The following is a 9,747-nucleotide window of genomic DNA, read 5'->3' on the forward strand; positions in this document are numbered from 1 at the left end:
CAAAATTAATAGATGAGGGGCGAGCAACTGATGTCGTTTACCTGGACCTGAGCAAAGCCTTCGACACTGTCCCGCACCACATCCTGGTCTCCAAACTGGTGACACATGGGTTTGATTGGTGGACCACTAGATGGATAAGGAACTGGCTTGATGGCCGCACCCAAAGAGTGGCTGTCAATGGCTCCATGTCCCAGTGGAGGCCAGTGACAAGTGGAGTCCCTCAGGGATCAGTCCTGGGACCTATCTTATTCAACATCTTTGTGGGGGACATGGACAGTGGCATTGAGTGCACCCTCAGCAAGTTTGCTGATGACACCAAGCTGTGTGGTGCAGCAGACACGCTGAAGGGAAGGGAGGCCATCCAGAGGGACCTGGACAGGCTGGAGAGGTGGGCACAAGCCAACCTCATGAAGTTCAATAAGAGCAAGTGCAGGGTCCTGCATCTGGGTCGAGGCAATCCCAGGCACAAATACAGGCTGGGCAGTGACTGGCTGGAGGATAGCCCTGAGGAGAGAGACTTGGGGGTGCTGGTGGACAAAAAGCTCAACAGGAGCTCTCAGTGTGCACTTGCAGCCCGCAAAGCCAATCAGATCCTGGGCTGCATCAGGAGAAGTGTGGCCAGCAGGTCGAGGGAGGTGATCCTCCCCCTCTACTCAGCCCTGGTGAGACCCCACCTGGAGTACTGTGTCCAGTTCTGGAGCCCCTATTACAAGAGGGATGTGGAGGTGCTGGAACGTGTCCAGAGAAGGGCCACGAGGATGATCAGAGGGCTGGAGCACCTCTCCTATGAGGACAGACTGAAGGAGTTGGGGCTATACAGTCTGCAGAAGAGAAGGCTCCGAGGTGACCTAATTGTCGCCTTCCAGTATCTGAAGGGGGCCTACAGGAAGGCAGGGGAAGGACTTCTCAGGATATCAGGTAGTGATAGGACTAGGGGGAATGGAATGAAGCTGGAGGTGGGGAGATTCAGGCTGGATGTGAGGAGGAGGTTCTTCACCATGAGAGTGGTGAAACCCTGGAATGGGTTGTCCAGGGAGGTGGTCGAGGCCCCGTCCCTGGGGGTGTTTAAGAGCAGGCTGGATGAGGCTCTGTCCAGCCTGATCTAGTGTGGGGTGTCCCTGCCCATGGCAGGGGGGGTTGGAACTAGATGATCCTTGTGGTCCCTTCCAACCCTGAATGAAACTATGAAACTATGAAACATTCCTACAGATGTGATGTACATCTTCATGGCCATATCATAGAACTGTCAGGGTTGGAAGGGACCTCGAGGATCAACCAGTTCCAGCCCCCCTGCCATGGGCAGGGACACCTCACACTACAGCAGGTTGCTCACAGCCACATCCAGCCTGGCTGCAAACACCTCCAGGGATGAGGCTTCCACCACCTCCCTGGGCAACCTGTGCCAGGCTCTCACCACCCTCATGGGGAAAAACTTCTTCCTCACATCCAATCTGAATCTACTCACTTCCAGTTGTTTTTTTTCCATTCCCCCTACTCCTATCACTCCCTGACAGCCTCAAAAGTCCCTCCCCAGCTTTCTTGTAGCCCCCTTCAGGTACTGGAAAGCCACAATTAGGTCTCCTGAGAGCCTTCTCTTCTCCAGACTGAACAGCTCCAACTCCCTCAGTCTGTCCTCATAGCAGAGCAGCACCAGCCCTCTGCTCATCTTCATGGCCCTTCTCTGGACACCTTCCAGCACCTCCAGATCCTTCCTGTAACAGAGGCTCCAGAACTGGACACACCACCTCCGAACAACTTGCTTTTCCACAAGAGGTTCAGACCCAATATGAAGAGCCCAGAGGAAAGCTCCACAAACAATATTCCTGTTTGTCACCTTCTCCTTGTTTGCCAGCCTCTCGTGCTGGGCAACAGAACTGGAGCAGAGGGACAGCCCATTGCAAGTCATGCTGCTGCCATGGTTGGTCACTCCCAGTCCAGTTTGTGAGAGGGTCCAAAGCAGGTCACAAGAATGATTAGAGGGATGGAACAATTTTCCTATGAAAAAGGGCTTAGAGAGTTGGGGTTATTAATCCTGGAGAATAGAAGGCTGCAGGGAGACCTTGTATCACTTAAAGGGGCCTATGAGAAAAATGAGGACAGACTTTATAGCAGGGCCTGTTGTGACAGGACAAACGGTGATGGTTTGAAACTAAAAGAGGGGAGACCCAGACTAGATAGACAGGAAGAAAGGCATTGCAGGATGGCACAAATCCCCTGTGGCTGGCAGACTTGAGTTTGAGGGCTGTCATTGAGGCAGACTTTGTGTGTGAGAGTATACAAACACTGCTAGCATGACTTAATTACATTAAAGATTGAATAGCAGGGAAAATTTCTTTACTGAATGAGTGATCAGGCATTGGAACAAGCTGTCCAGGGAGGTGGTGGAGTCACATCCCTGGAGCTGTTCAAAAACCATGTAGACATGGCACTTTGGGCATGCTGGGGCTGGGTAGAAGCTTGGACTGGATGCTCTTAGAGGTCTTCTCCATCCACGATGACTCTGTGCTGCTTCTGCTGCCCTGCTATCCCGGAGATTTTAAAGAGCAACAGTGCAAATCACTCAGGTGTCCCACTGCCCTTAGTAGATTTAAAGCCTACACAGTTTGAGTGTGTTTAGAATTTATTTGAAAGCCTCCTTACACCAGTACAATTTATCCACAGAGATCAGCAGTTTACATCGTATTGATTAATGTGGCCATTGATTTATTCTCTGATTGTACTGCCCGGCTATCTGCAGGACTGGAAAGTGCTGTTTGCCAGGAGTGATTGACTTCTTTCTTTATTGACTAAAATGAGCTGATAAAAATCATCCACAAGCTGAGCTAGAAGCACTTCTCTTTTTTTTTTTTAATATTATTTCTGCTCTCTAGCAGATAAAAGTAGGAGGCAAACAGTGATGCAGAGCAGAGGAAACAAGTTGTAAGGCTTAACCCCCACAGTGCTCACCTGGCTGGGTTGCATGAGAGAACAGAAATGGCTTTGGGTTGGAAAGGACATTTAAAGGCCCTCTAGTCCAAGCCCTCTGCAGTCAACAGGGACATCTGCAGCTAGAACAGGTTGCATAGAATAGAATAGAATAGAATAGAATAGAATAGAATAGAATAGAATAGAATAGAATAGAATAGAATAGACCAGACCAGGTTGGAAGAGACCTTCAAGATCATCACGCCCATCCTATCATCCAACACCACCTAATCAACTAGCCCATGCAACCAAGCACCCTGTCAAGTCTCCTCCTGAACACCTCCAGTGATGGTGACTCCACCACCTCCCCAGGCAGCCCATTCCAGTGGGCAATCACTCTCTCTGTGTAAAACTTCCTCCTGACCTCCAGCGAGAGGAGAGGAGAGGAGGAGGAGAGGAGAGGAGGAGGAGAGGAGAGGAGAGGAGAGGAGAGGAGAGGAGAGGAGAGGAGAGGAGAGGAGAGGAGAGGAGAGGAGAGGAGAGGAGAGGAGAGGAGAGGAGAGGAGAGGAGAGGAGAGGAGAGGAGAGGAGAGGAGAGGAGAGGAGAGGAGAGGAGAGGAGAGGAGAGGAGAGGAGAGGAGAGGAGAGGAGAGGAGAGGAGAGGAGAGGAGAGGAGAGGAGAGGAGAGGAGAGGAGAGGAGAGGAGAGGAGAGGAGAGGAGAGGAGAGGAGAGGAGAGGAGAGGAGAGGAGAGGAGAGGAGAGGAGAGGAGAGGAGAGGAGAGGAGAGGAGAGGAGAGGAGAGGAGAGGAGAGGAGAGGAGAGGAGAGGAGAGGAGAGGAGAGGAGAGGAGAGGAGAGGAGAGGAGAGGAGAGGAGAGGAGAGGAGAGGAGAGGAGAGGAGAGGAGAGGAGAGGAGAGGAGAGGAGAGGAGAGGAGAGGAGAGGAGAGGAGAGGAGAGGAGAGGAGAGGAGAGGAGAGGAGACCAGGTTGGAAGAGACTTCAAGATCATTGTGTCCATTCCATCATCCAACACCACCTAATCAACTAAACCAAGCACCCCATCAAGTCTCCTCCTAAACACCTCTAATGATGGTAACTCCACCAGCCCCATCCAATTTGACTTCAAATGTTTCCAGGGGTGGGACATCTCCCACCTCTCTGGTGGTGTCTCCAGCCCACAGTCTTAGACAGGTAACAAGATGGGTGGTAAGAAAGGAATGCATGTGAATTTTGAGGAAGGGGATAAAACCGTTCTTCATTTTGGTGAGAGCATTTGTTTTGAGCTTGCTGCTGTCTCTAACACTGTTGAGGCTGCCCCCTTCATCTACAACTACCTGAAGGGAGGCTGTAGACAGGTGGGGGATGGTCTCATCTCCCAGGCAACCAGCACCAGAAGAAGATTACACAGTCTCAAGCTGTGCCAGGGAAAGTTTAGGCTGGAGGTGAGGAGAAAGTTCTTCATAGAAGGAGAGATTGGCCATTGGAATGTGCTGCCCAGGGAGGTGATGGAGTCACCATCCCTGGAGGTGTTCAAAAAAGGCTTGGATGTGGCACTTGAAGCCATGGTTTAGTTGTCAGGAGGTGTTAGGTATTAGGTAATAGGTTGGACTTGATGATCTCTGAGGTCTTTTCCAATCTGGCTGATTCTATGATCCAGCAAGAGACTGGCAGTTTCAGATGGGTTCCTAACAAGAAAGGACTTGAGGCACCCCGAGGTCACCCACCTAAGGGATGAACTGTTGCTCTATCTGCAGTAAGCTATTCCCAGCACCTCTGCTAGCCAGCTCTGCTTTGCAGTGCCATAAAGCAGATACAACTGCTCTTTGCCATGAATGTTTTGAAGTTCTCCCAAGTGGAGAGATGGATCTCCTGCCTCTGAAACTTTTGTCTGGTTACATCACATCAGCTTTGAGGTGTTCTCCTGCTGGAGCTGTCCTCTCAGGCCAGCCCAGCCAAGCAAAGTCCACCTTCAAACAAATACCTCAGATCCACGTCACCACCCATGCAAAGTCCTGTGGCTTCCCACAACTCCCCTGTTTAATTAGGAGCTTGGAAAACTGAATTAACATCAAAGGCTGAAGTTCTCATGGGTGAACTCCCTCTGTTTCAAGGTTCTCTGTCAACCCAGACTTCAAATCTCTCCTGCAGAATTTCTGGAGAATTTAAAAACCAACCAACCAAACAAAGCAAACTCATACATCAAGTACAGAAACTCCCTACCCCCCACACCCCAAGGAGTCGAGGCTTCTTTTATGATGGCACATTTCAAACAGAATTAGCACTCCTGGAGAATCTTTCAGAGCTCAGAGGAGCTGTAAGAGAGCAAGGGGGAGAAAAAAAGGCCCACAAAAGGCCAGAGGAAGAAATATGTAAGCAAATGAGAAATGAAAAAGAGAAAACTTTGTTTCAAACACCACAGTGAAAGACAGGGCTTGAATTTTGTCAGCCCCTCTCTCCCCAGCACCAGCCACTAAGGAGTGCCCAAGCTGCTGCTTCTGTGAATTTAAATGAGCCCTCAAAGCCAAAAGCTGCTTCAGATGCAGATACAGCTAAGTAACAGCAAACATGCAGAAATACCAGTGGGACAGGCCAATTGTTAAAGCCATAGGAAAAGAGAACCAGAGTGAGGTGGGCAGCTGAAGAAAAGTCTTGCTCCAGCTGGCAGCTTCTCCTGTTTGCTTTGGAAAAGAAAAACCAGGGAAGAATAAAATGGGAAAACAATGATCAGCTCTGAGCAGCAGGAATAGAGTAGAGTAGAGTAGAGTAGAGTAGAGTAGAGTAGAGTAGAGTAGAGTAGAATAGAATAGAATAGAATAGAATAGAATAGAATAGAATAGAATAGAATAGAATAGACCAGACCAGGTTGGAAAAGACCTTTGAGATCATCAGGCCCAACCTATCACCCAACACCATCTGATCAACTAAACCATGGCACCAAGTGCCTCGTCCAGGCTCTTCCTAAGCACTTCCAGGGACAGTGACTCGACCACCTCCCTAGGCAGCACATTCCAGTGGCCAATCTCTCTGTGAAGACCTTCTACCTAACATCCAGCCTGAACCTCCCCTGGTGCAGCTTGAGACTGTGTCCTCTTGTTCTGATGCTGATTGCCTGGGAGAAGAGACCAACCCCCACCTGGCTACAACCTCCCTTCAGGGAGTTGCAGAGAGCAAGAAGGTCTCCCCTGAGCCTCCTCTTCTCCAGGCTAAGCAACCCCAGCTCCCTCAGCCTCTCCTCACAGGGCTGTGCCCCAGACCCCTCCCCAGCTTTGTTGCCCTTCTCTGGACATGTTCCAGCATCTCAACATCTTTCCTAAACTGAGGGGCCCAGAACTGGTCACAGGACTCAAGGTGTGGCCTAACCAGTGCTGAGCACAGGGCAGAATGACTTCCCTGCTCCTGCTGGCCACACTGTTCCTGATCCAGGCCAGTTCAATTACTATTTGATGTGGGGAGCTGATCTGAAGCGGTACCATTTTACTGAGTGGGATTTCATAACAAGGCTTTTGCTTACTGGAGGTCAGGAGAGGGGCAGAGGCACATCAGGGCTATTGTCCCATTAACAGAGGCATTCCTCACCACCACTTCTCTGTCTCAAAGGCTTCTATTCAAAAGGCCACTTTCCTGCACGCTGCTGGAATGGAAGCTAGAATAAAACACACACTTCACTTCCCCCCACGCTGACGACTGGCAGCGTTTGTGCTAAAGCTGGTTGGAAAATGTTTCACGGGACAGTTTCCCCTCAGCAAATGCTTTCTCCAGAGCACAACATTAGCAGGCACATGCTGATAAAAAATCATGTTTGATGTTTTCAGCAGATCTGTTCTCCAGTGACTCAGAATTAAATTGAGTGTGGTTTTCTCAGTGTTTCTGATTCTCTGGCTGTTTTGTTGGGTGTGGTTTTTTTTTCCCCTCCTAGGATGCACACAGTCTTTTGCTCTGTGTAAACACTTTACTTAGTGGTTTTCTCGTGTTGATAACAACGGATGCATCTTGTTTACTACACCCCCCTCCCACTGCAGCTTGCACAGATGTGCACCAGCACAGACTCAGAGAGTTCTGTGTCACATTTCTCCATCATTCCTGGAGATAAAAAGGGCTTTCTAATCTTTTCAGTGTTTTACAATATCCATTCCAGTTTTCATTCTCATTTATGGTGAAAATTTGCTCCTATACAGTCAAGAAATTTCAGAACTGTCTAGGGGATGAAACATTTTCCCTCTTATTTTGTGTAATCTGTTCTGCATGCACTTTGCAAGGCAGAATTACTGTATTTATTTTGTTATATGGGTGTATTTATTGATCTATTTTTCTATAGGCATTATCTGGTGAAATGCATAAAGTAAAAGTATCATTGATGGATAAATAGCTTTGATGGAGCTGTCTGTGAACACCCACACTGTTCAAGTTCAAAGATACTCTCTTAACAGAGAAATTCTCCCAGGGTACCAAGATTCATAGGGTTGTTCAAATTTTCTCTTAGACTCTAAGTCATAAAATAAGCCTTTGTTCCTATTCAATATACACCCCCCCCACCCCCCCTCCCCATACCCAAGTATTACAATAATCTGTTAGCAGAGAGCTGCTGTGTTCTGGTCCTATCACATCAGTGGGCAGAAGATGAGGTTTCATAGAATCATAGAATTGTCAGGGTTGGAAGGGACCTCAAGGATCAGCCAGTTCCAACCCCCCTGCCATGGGCAGGGACACCTCACACTACAGCAGGTTGCTCACAGCCACATCCAGCCTGGCTGCAAAAATCTCCAGGCATGAGGCTTCCACCACCTCCCTGGGCAACCTGTGCCAGTCTCTCACCACCCTCATGGGGAACAACTTCTTCCTAACATCCAATCTGAATCTCCCCATTTCTAGTTTTGCTCCATCCCCCCAAGTCCTATCACTCCCTGACACTCTTAAAAGTCCCTCCCCAGCTTTCTTGTAGCCCTCTTCAGATCCTGGAAGGCCACAATTAGGTCTCCCGGGAGCCTTCTTTTCTCCAGACTGAACAGCCCCAACTCCCAGAAGGTGTGTACAGAAGGAGTATACAGTTTACATACACAGACATCTAGAAGGAGCAGAAAGTAGAGAGCTGTGTAACGAGAAGAGTGATGCACTTTTTATTTTCCCTCTCTCTTTGGGAAAGAAAATCATGAGAGTGATGTTGTAATAGCAGGCAATGTGTAGCAGCAGCCATTGGCAGCTAGGGTCGAAGACAATTTGTCTAGTTTAGCTGTGGCACCACAGTCATACCTATGAGCTCCCAAGCATTTCTCTGCATTAGGGGATGCATGTTCTTTCCCCAGAACCCCCTCCACCCCCCACCACAGCCGCTAGATTTCTTCTATAAATACATCTTGCTATAAATACAACCCCTGGCTCTCTCCCTTATTAGTTGTTCTGAGGAAATAGAATGGTATAATGCCTTGCACTTTGAAACTTTGTTTATGAAACATCTTCACAAAACCACTAAAAGGCACATGGGCAATAAAATCATGGCTGCTGCTCACCAGCCCTCCACATTGATCCTTTTATTTATTTATTTAAATCAAAGGCATTGCCTGAACTGCAGCTACTGTGTGGCAAGTTCACAACTTTAAGTAAAATAATCCTGCATGCACTTCCTGATTCATGAGCCCTCTGGGTTCTGCTGGTGCTTAGCTTGGCATTCAGTAAAATCAGATACAGAATACAGAATTCACCAGGTTGGAAAAGAACTCTGAGATCATCCTGCCCAACCTATCACCCAACACCATCGAATCAACTAAACCATGGCACCAAGTGCCTCATCCAGGCTCTTCCTAAACACCTCCAGTGATGGTGACTCCACCACCTCCCTGGGCAGCACATTCCAATGGCCAATCTCTCTTTCTGGGAAGAATTTCCTCCTAACATCCAGCCTAAACCCCACTCTGGCACAGCTTGAGACTGTGTCCTCTTGTTCTGTCACAGGTTGTCTGGGAGAAGAGTCCAACCCCCACCTGGCAACAACCTCCCTTCAGGTAATTGTAGATGGCAATAAGGTCTCCCCTGAGCCTCCTCTTCTCCAGACTAATCAAAGAACCCGCACCAAATACTGCCACTGAGTTTTAATCCTCAGAATATTCAGTGTTTAATGTGACTTTCATCATCACTCAATATGGCCAAGATGCTGTCCCTGCATCCTTGGGCTTTGCTCAGCCCAGCAGGCACTGCCAGAAAGACATCTTCCCTTCTGAGGATGGAAAATTCCTGCCTGGCAAACAAATCTTGTACGGCTTTCTCAGAGATATTTGACTTTTATTATGTTTCTTTTGACATTTAAGTACACTTGAACACCCACAGATATTTTTTTTTTCCCCTACATCAAGTCTTTATTAAAGCAATTTGCTGGTAACCAAAGAAATTCAAGTCATTTATAGAGAGACTCTCAGACATCTGGATGCCTTCATGCTTATAAGAGCTGTCAAAAATGTTCCTGAGTATTAGGGTTTGAGTAGATGCAGACAGAATCATAGAATGGTTAGGGTTGGAGGAGACCTCAAGGATCAGCCAGTTCCAACCCCCCTGCCATGGGCAGGGACACCTCACATTACAGCAGGTTGCTCACAGCCACATCCAGCCTGGCTGCAAAAACCTCCAGGGATGAGGCTTCCATCACCTCCCTGGGCAACCTGTGCCAGTCTCTCACCACCCTCATGGGGAACAACTGAGAAAAGGTCCCCACTGAGCTGCTGAGAAATAGGGGTTTATTGCTTTCTGTTTTTCTTCCTTTGCCGTTGTTGTTGCTGTTTGCCCTCTGGTTAACTCTCTACTTTTTTTTAGTCAAGGATGGTTTCATATTTTAACATTTACCTAACGCTTTAGCAA

The sequence above is a fragment of the Melanerpes formicivorus genome, unplaced genomic scaffold (assembly GCF_026170545.1).
Source record: "Melanerpes formicivorus ecotype bairdi unplaced genomic scaffold, bMelFor1.0.p_v2 SCAF_28, whole genome shotgun sequence".
In the NCBI taxonomy this organism is placed as follows: Eukaryota; Metazoa; Chordata; class Aves; order Piciformes; family Picidae; genus Melanerpes; species Melanerpes formicivorus.